Genomic DNA, 8,123 nt, shown 5'->3' on the forward strand with positions numbered 1-8,123 from the left:
CTATTAAGCCATGCCCAACCCTTGGATTGGAGCTTTAGGCTAATATTGAAAGATTCCTGGAATTCTTATTAAAAATTTTGGATTTCTTATTTTCTTTTTTTTCTATATGTTTTTCGAAAAAATTAAAAGAAAATAAAAAATCATAAAATCATAAAAAACCAAAAATATTTTGTGTTTCTTGTTTGAGTCTTGAGTCAATTTTTAAGTTTGGTGTCAATTGCATGTTTTTAAAAAATTTATGCATTATTTTTCGAAAATTCATGCATTCATGGTGTTCTTCATGATCTTCAAGTTGTTCTTGGTAGGTCTTCTTGTTTGATCTTGATGTTTTCTTGTTTTGTGTCTTTTATTGTTTTTCATATGCATTTTTGCATTCCTAGTGTCCATGCATTAAAGATTTCTAAGTTTGGTATCTTGCATGTTTTTTTTGCATTAAAAATTTTTCAAAAATATGTTCTTGATGTTCATCATGATGTTCAAAGTGTTCTTGGTGTTCATCTTGACATTCATAGTATTCTTGCATGCATCATGTGTTTTGATCCAAAATCTTCATGTTTTGGGTCATTTTTATATTTTTCTCTCTCATCATTAAAAATTCAAAAATAAAAAAATATATTTTCCTTTTTTCTCTCAAAAATTCAAAATTTTGGGTTGACTTGGTCAAAAATTTTTAAAATTAGTTGTTTCTTGTAAAGTCAAGTCAAATTTTCAATTTTAAAATTCTTATCTTTTCAAAACTTTTTCAAAAAATCAAATCTTTTTCATTTTTTTATTTATTTTCGAAAATTTTAAAAATATTTTTCAAAAATCTTTTTCTTAATATTATTTCATGATTTTCGGAAATTACACTAACAATTAATGTGATTGATTCAAAAATTTGAAGTTTGTTACTTTCTTGTTATGAAAGGTTCAATCTTTAAATTCTAGAATCATATCTTTTAGTTTCTTGTTAGTCAAGTAATTAATTTTAATTTTAAAAATTAAATCTTTTTCAACCATATCTTTTTAATCATATCTTCTTATCATATCTTTTTATATCATATCTTTTTCAAAATTTTATCTTTTTCAAAAATTTGATTTCAAAATATCTTTTCTAACTTCTTATCTTCTTATCTCTTCAAATTTGATTTTCAAGTCTTTTTCAACTAACTATTTGACTTTTTATTTGTTTCTTATCTTTTTCAAAACCACCTATCAACTTTTCTCTCTCTTTAATTTTCGAAAATACTTCCCTCTTTTTCGAAATTTTTTTAATTAATTAATTGTTTTAAATTTTAATTTTAATTTTATTTCTTATCTTTATTTTTGAAAATCATTTAACTCCTTTGCAAAATTTAATTTCGAAAATTTCTCCCTCTCTTATCTTTTCCTATTTATTTATTCATTTATTAACACTTCTCTTCACCTCTCTTCATCTCAAATCACTACCCATATCCTCACCCTTCTGCTTGGATTCTCCTTTCTTTATTCCCTTTCTTCTTCTACTAACAATAAGGAACCTCTTTACTGTGACATAGAGGATTCCTCTTCTCTTCTTTTCTTGTTCTCTTCTCTTTCATATGAACAGGAACAAGAAAAAAGGCATTCTTGTTGAAGCTGACCCTGAACCTGAAAGGACTCTGAAGAGGAAACTAAGAGAAGCCAAATTACAACAATCCAGAAATAACCTTACTGAAAATTTCGAACAAGAGAAGGAGAAGGAAGCCGAACCTAACAACAATAATGCAAGGAGGATGCTCGGTGATTATACTACACCTACTTCCAAGTTTGATGGAAGAAGCATCTCAATCCCTACCATTGGGACAAGCAATTTTGAGCTGAAACCTCAACTAGTTGCTCTAATGCAACAAAACTGCAAGTTTCATGAACTTCCATCAGAAGATCCCTATCAGTTTTTAACTGAGTTCTTGCAGATCTATGAGACTGTAAAGACGAATGGAGTAGATCCTGAAGTCTACAGGCTCATGCTTTTCCCTTTTGCTGTAAGAGACAGAGCTAGAGCATGGTTGGACTCTCAACCTAAAGATAGCCTGGACTCCTGGGATAAGCTGGTCACGACCTTCTTGGCTAAGTTCTTTCCTCCTCAAAAGCTGAGCAAGCTTAGAGTGGATGTTCAGACCTTCAAACAAAAAGATGGTGAATCCCTCTATGAAGCTTGGAAAAGATACAAGAAGATGACCAAAAGATGTCCTTCTGACATGTTTTCAGAATGGACCATGATAGATATATTCTATTATGGTCTATCTGAGTTTTCTAAGATGTCATTGGACCATTCTGTAGGTGGATCCATTCACCTAAAGAAAACACCTGCAGAAGCTCAAGAACTTATTGACATGGTTGTAAATAACCAGTTCATGTACACTTCTGAGAGGAATTCCGTGAATAATGGGACGCCTCAAAGAAAGGGAGTTCTTGAAATTGATGCTCTGAATGCCATATTGGCTCAGAATAAAGTGTTGACTCAGCAAGTCAAAATGATTTCTCAAAGTCTGAATGGATGGCAAAATGCATCTAATAGTACTAAAGAGGCATCTTCTGAAGAAAAAGCTTATGATCCTGAGAACCCTGCAATAGCATAGGTAAAATTACATGGGTGAACCTTATGGAAACACCTATAATTCATCATGGAGAAATCATCCAAATTTCTCATGGAAGGATCAACAAAAGCCTCAACAAGGCTTTAATAATGGTGGAAGAAATAGGCTCAGCAATATCAAGCCTTATCCATCATCTTCTCAGCAACAGACAGAGAATTATGAAAAGAATACCTCTAACTTAGCAAATTTAGTCTCTGATCTGTCTAAGGCCACTTTAAGTTTCATGAATGAAACAAGGTCCTCCATCAGAAATCTGGAGGCACAAGTGGGCCAGCTGAGCAAGAAAATCACTGAAACTCCTCCTAGTACTCTCCCAAGCAATACTGAAGAAAATCCAAAAAGAGAGTGCAAGGCCATTGATATAATCAATATGGCTGAACCTAGAGAGGAAGGAGAGGACGTGAATCCCAATGAGGAAGACCTCATGGGACATCTCTCAAGCAAGAAGGAGTTCCCTATTGAGGACCCACGGGAATCTGAGGCCCATTTAGAGACAATAGAGATTCCATTAAACCTCTTTCTGCCATTCATGAGCTCTGAAGACTATTCTTCCTCTGAAGTGGATGAAGATGTAACTGGAGAGCAAGTTTCACAATATCTAGGAGCTATCATAAAACTGAATGCCAAGTTATTTGGTAATGAGACTTGGGAAGGTGAACCTCCCTTGCTCATTAGTGAACTAGATACCTGGGTTCAGCAAACTTTACCTCAAAAGAGACAAGATCCTGGTAAATTCGTAATACCCTGTACCATAGGCACCATGACCTTTGAGAAAGCTCTGTATGACCTAAGGTCAGGCATAAATCTTATGCCACTCTCTGTAATGGAGAAACTGGGGATCATTGAGGTACAGCCTGCCTTATTCTCATTACAATTGGCAGACAAGTCAGTAAGACAAGCTTATGGGCTAGTAGAGGACGTGTTAGTAAAGGTTAAAGGCCTTTACATTCCTGCTGATTTCATAATCTTAGACACTAGAAAGGAGGAGGATGAATGCATCATCCTTGGAAGACCTTTCCCAGCCACAGTAGAAGCTATGATAGATGTTAACAAAGGAGAATTAGTCCTTCAATTGAATGTGGACTACCTTGTGTTTAAGGCACACAGCTATCCTTCTGTAACAAAGGAGAGTAAGCATGCAGAGCTTCTCTCAGTACAGAGTCAAACAGAGCCCCCACAGTCAAACTCTAAGTTTGGTGTTGGGAGGCCACAACCAAACTCTAAGTTTGGTGTTGGGACTATACAACATTGACCTGATCACCTGTGTGGCTCCATGAGAGCCCACTGTCAAGCTATTGACATTAAAGAAGCGCTTGTTGGGAGGCAACCCAATTTTTATTTATCTAATTTTATTTTATTTTCATTGTTCTTTTATGTTTTATTAGGTTCATGATCATGTGGAGTCATGAAAAAAATATTAAAATTAAAAATAGATTCAAAAACAGCAGAAGAAAAATCACACCCTGAAGGAAGGACTTACTAGCGTTTAAACTCCAGTAAGGAGCATCTGGCTGGCGTTCAACACCAGAACAGAGCATGGATCTGGCGTTGAACGCCAGAAACAAGCAACATCCTGGCGTTCAAACGCCAGGAATGCACCCTGAGGAGAGCTGGCGCTGAACGCCAGAAACAAGCATGGAACTGGCGTTCAACGCCAGAAACATGCTGCACATGGGCGTTGAACGCCCAGAACATGCATCACCTCGGTGTTTAAGCGCCAAAATTGCAGGCAAAGGCATTATACATGCCTAATTGGTGCAGGGATGTAAATCCTTGACACCTCAGGATCTGTGGACCCCACAGGATCATCTCAGGATCTGTGGACCCACAGGATCCCCACCTACCTCAACTCACCTTCTCTCTTCTTCACCAATCACCTCAATCTCTCTTCCCCATCACCTCTTCACCACTCACATCCATCCATCTTTTCCCCACCCAATTCCACCCATATGGCCGAAACATACACATCTCTCCCTCTCCTCTAGATCTTTTTCTCCTTCCATTCTTTCTTGTTTGCTTGAGGGCGAGCAACATTCTAAGTTTGGTGTGGTAAAAGTATAGCTTTTTTTTGTTTTTCTATAACCATTGATGGCACCTGTTCCGAGGGTTACCTGAAACGTGTAGCTCGGTCGTCCGGAAAGACCCGGGGTGGGGGTTCAGGGACCCGAGCTTGATATGTTGAGTGGTTGGTGGTTGTACCTGCAATGACACTCCGATGCTTAAGTTAGCATGGGTCCAAGCAGATATGTGTAGAATGTGGAATGAATGTCATACCTGGGTGCTCCAGTGTATTTATAGTAGTTGGCCGTGATCTTCCCTGGATAAGATATTCTTATCTTATCTTATCTTTGGGAGTTTTATCTCTATCTTTTGTGGAACCGCCTTTTCTAGGCCTTTTCGGCCTTTAGCTTTTGGGCTGCGTTCCTTTTGATGGGCCTTCCTTATGTTATTGTCCGAGGTCCGACCTTTAGGCGTGAGCCTTAGGACGAGGTCGGACCTTTTATGATTTGACCGAGTTGGAGGAGCCCAGTCAGGGTATGAACAGTGCCCCTGCCCGAGTTCGTCCTTTTTGGGAGGTCGAGCTCGGGCATAGTTGTTTTTCAAAATTTCAAAAATGGCCGTTCCTGCATTTATTGCATTTTACCGTTTTTCCTTGATTTCCGTTCGGGCTCTGTAAAGGCTTTATTTATTTGCCCCTTTCCTCCTTTTTCTGCGTTTTTGTTTCTCTTTATCCTTTCCGAGCACTGCTTCTTCTTTCTCTTTGCTCTGCTTCCCGAATCTCTCCGTGTGTCTTTCTGGGGTTCCTTCTGCGCCGTCGTTTCGCTCTCCTTGCTTCGGAGTTCGTCGTCTTCGTTTCTTTTTCCAGGTTTGTTCCCATGTTTCTCTTTTCTTGTGCGCATATGCTTCTGTTCTTCGTGTGGCTCTTGTTTGTTTTCTTTTTCTTTATGCCTGGGTTGCCCCGAAAAGAGGCGCCGCCATTGCTTGTTGTTTGTATATGGGGGGGCTCTTTTTTGTTCTCCGGTATTTTTGTTCCGGGTTGCCGCGTTCTTGCTTTGCTGAATGGGTTTTTGCTGTCTTCTTTATGTGATTTTTGCTTGCTGCTATATTCTTCTTTGTAGGTAAAATTTTATGTCTCGAAAGGTTCTTCAAGCGATGTCGACTAAGATTCCATGTGGTCTTGGTTGGGTAGACCTCTTCCTCTAAGAGTCCCTTCTGTGGTAGATTCTGAGTATTTAGCTAGGTTCCGTAGGCACTGTAGCATATGTGAGAATAGGGAGTCTGAGAGGGATTACGAACTAGTGGCCCCGGAATCCGATGAGAGAGTGTGCTTCCCGCCCTTGGATAGTTCCGAGAAGCTCTTCTTTTATGCTTATGATTGTTTTTTCTCTAAGCTGAGTGTCCGACTTCCCTTTACCGATCTGGAGTCCGAGGTGTTATGGTCTTGTAACCTTGCCCTACGCAGCTCCATCCAAATTCTTGGGCGTTTTTAAAGCTGTTTCAACTTTTGTGTCAGTTTTTGGGCGTCTCTCCCTCTATTTCTCTTTTTTCCTATTTGTTTGTGTTGACGAAGCCGGGGTCGGGTGGAGGGAAGGTATCTTGGGTCTCTTTTAGAGCTAACCAGGGAGGAAGTTTTGTACCTTGTATGATGAGTCCTTTCATGATTTTAAGAACTTTTATTTCAAGGTCCGGGCTACTGGAGACGTCCGACCTTTCTTTCTAGACGAGAGTGGGGAGCCTTCTTTTCCTCTTTATTGGCAGGAGAATGTAGTGTCTGTTAAGTATACCTTTGAGAGTCTAGATAAGGTGGAGCAGGCTTTTGTGGGTGTGGTAAGCAGTTTATGGGGTCGGGCACCTCACTTGGACACGAAGAAAATGTTGGGAGATCCAAGCCTTCTCCTTCCGAGTTAGGTAGTTCCCGACCTCTCAGAGATTCATCTTTTTAGTATTTTGGTTTCCTTGTTTTGGTGGAATTTCTGTTGTGGTAATCCTTTTCTTTTATTTCTGCAGAGATGTCTTCTCAGGCGGATTCCATGAAGTTCCTTCGTCGGACGAAGAAGTCTGTGGCTGCTCGGAATATCGAGGCTGGGGAGGCTTCTGCCCGATCTTCTCCGAAGAAGACTACTGTGGGTGTCACTACTCGGTCGAAGACTATTCCGACTCCCCAGTTCCGAGCTATAAATCAAGATCCCCGACCTCCGGCCTGCTACCTCTTCTCCGCCTTCGTCCTCGGGTCCTCCTCCCAAGAACAGAAGACCTCTCAAGAGCTTGCGGGTTTTAATGACAAGGATTTTGATGCTCTTGGTTGGATTGAGCAGCATATTCTCCCTCAGACCTTTATTTCTACTGATGATGTATCTATGGAGCATCATTTTCAGTATATGGCGCGGAGTTGTGTCAGATGGCTAGTCTTCATGCCGCTATTGCCCGGGAGTTCAAGAAATCCCCCATTGGTGCGACCAGTTCCCGACTTGAGAAGGCTCAGTCTGAGTTGAGAAGATTAGTGAGCTGAAGGCTGCTAGGATTACTGAGCTGGAGGCATCTTTGGAAAAGAGAAAGCTAAAGCTACCGCGGCTGTGGCGGCAGCGAAAGCATCTGAGGAGATGGCGAAGGCGGCGACGGAGAATTATACTCGGATATATGCGAGCTTGTGGAGACAAAGGAGAGGTTGCAATCCGCTCAGGATGATTTTTACGAGCTAGAAGGTCATGTGGCTAAGGGTATGGATGCTATGTTTGAAAATTTGAAGGCTCAGGTCCGGGTTCTTGCTCCTGACCTGGATCTGAGCTTATTTAGTACGGATAACGTTGTTGTGGAGGGAAAGATTGTTCCTGCTCTCAACGAGGATGAGGTTCCGGTGTCCGACCCCAAAGTTTCGGTAGCGAACCCGACTTCACTTTGGCCGAGGAGGGTCTGGTGTGGAGGTTTTGAACCGAGATGACGGTGCCGTCAATGCTGTCCGATTTCTATGTTTCCTCCGCAGCCTTCTGTTGATGTGGAGTCGGAAAGGACTTGAATCTCTGTAATCCTTTTATCTTTGGTTTTTGCCCGGCCTGTGGGCTCTTTTTTTTGGATGGTTTCTGTGACGCTTTGGACACCTTTTGCTTTTAGCTACTTGTAGTAACGTTTTAGCTTATTATGCGGTGTTTTGCTCGCGTTTTGCCTTTTGTTCCGCTTTTATGCTTTTTAGTTGTTTTTGGATAACAACCTTTTAGCTAGCGCTTTTTGAACTTTCCTTTGATTTCGTTTTTTCGCTTGTACTTTTTAGTTGTTTTTGTATAGCAACTTTTTAGTAAGCGTTTTCGAAATCTTTGCTTTCGCCGTTTTAAGGCTTCTTTCTTGGATCCGGGCTTTTTCTCGGACCTCGGGGCGTCGAGTACTCCCTTTGTTGGGTCCGACCTTGTCGTTGGTCGGCCTTTTAAGTTATTTTTGTAATCTCTTTTTATTTGGCTTTTTGAGCCTTTTCAGAGTTGCTTTATAACTTCTCACATTAATTTGAACCTCGTCGCTTTATCTTTGCCGACCTTG

General features: G+C 40.4%; 1 non-coding gene across 1 annotated transcript; it reads right to left on the reverse strand.

Moving 5' to 3' along the window:
• Positions 1-2,096: 2,096 nt before the first annotated feature.
• On the reverse strand, positions 2,097-2,200 carry LOC112804193 (small nucleolar RNA R71). Its single transcript, XR_003202813.1, has one exon. It is a non-coding gene; the product is annotated as a small nucleolar RNA R71 (small nucleolar RNA).
• Positions 2,201-8,123: the final 5,923 nt, after the last annotated feature.

Source organism: Arachis hypogaea, chromosome 5, assembly GCF_003086295.3.
Source record: "Arachis hypogaea cultivar Tifrunner chromosome 5, arahy.Tifrunner.gnm2.J5K5, whole genome shotgun sequence".
In the NCBI taxonomy this organism is placed as follows: domain Eukaryota; kingdom Viridiplantae; phylum Streptophyta; class Magnoliopsida; order Fabales; family Fabaceae; genus Arachis; species Arachis hypogaea.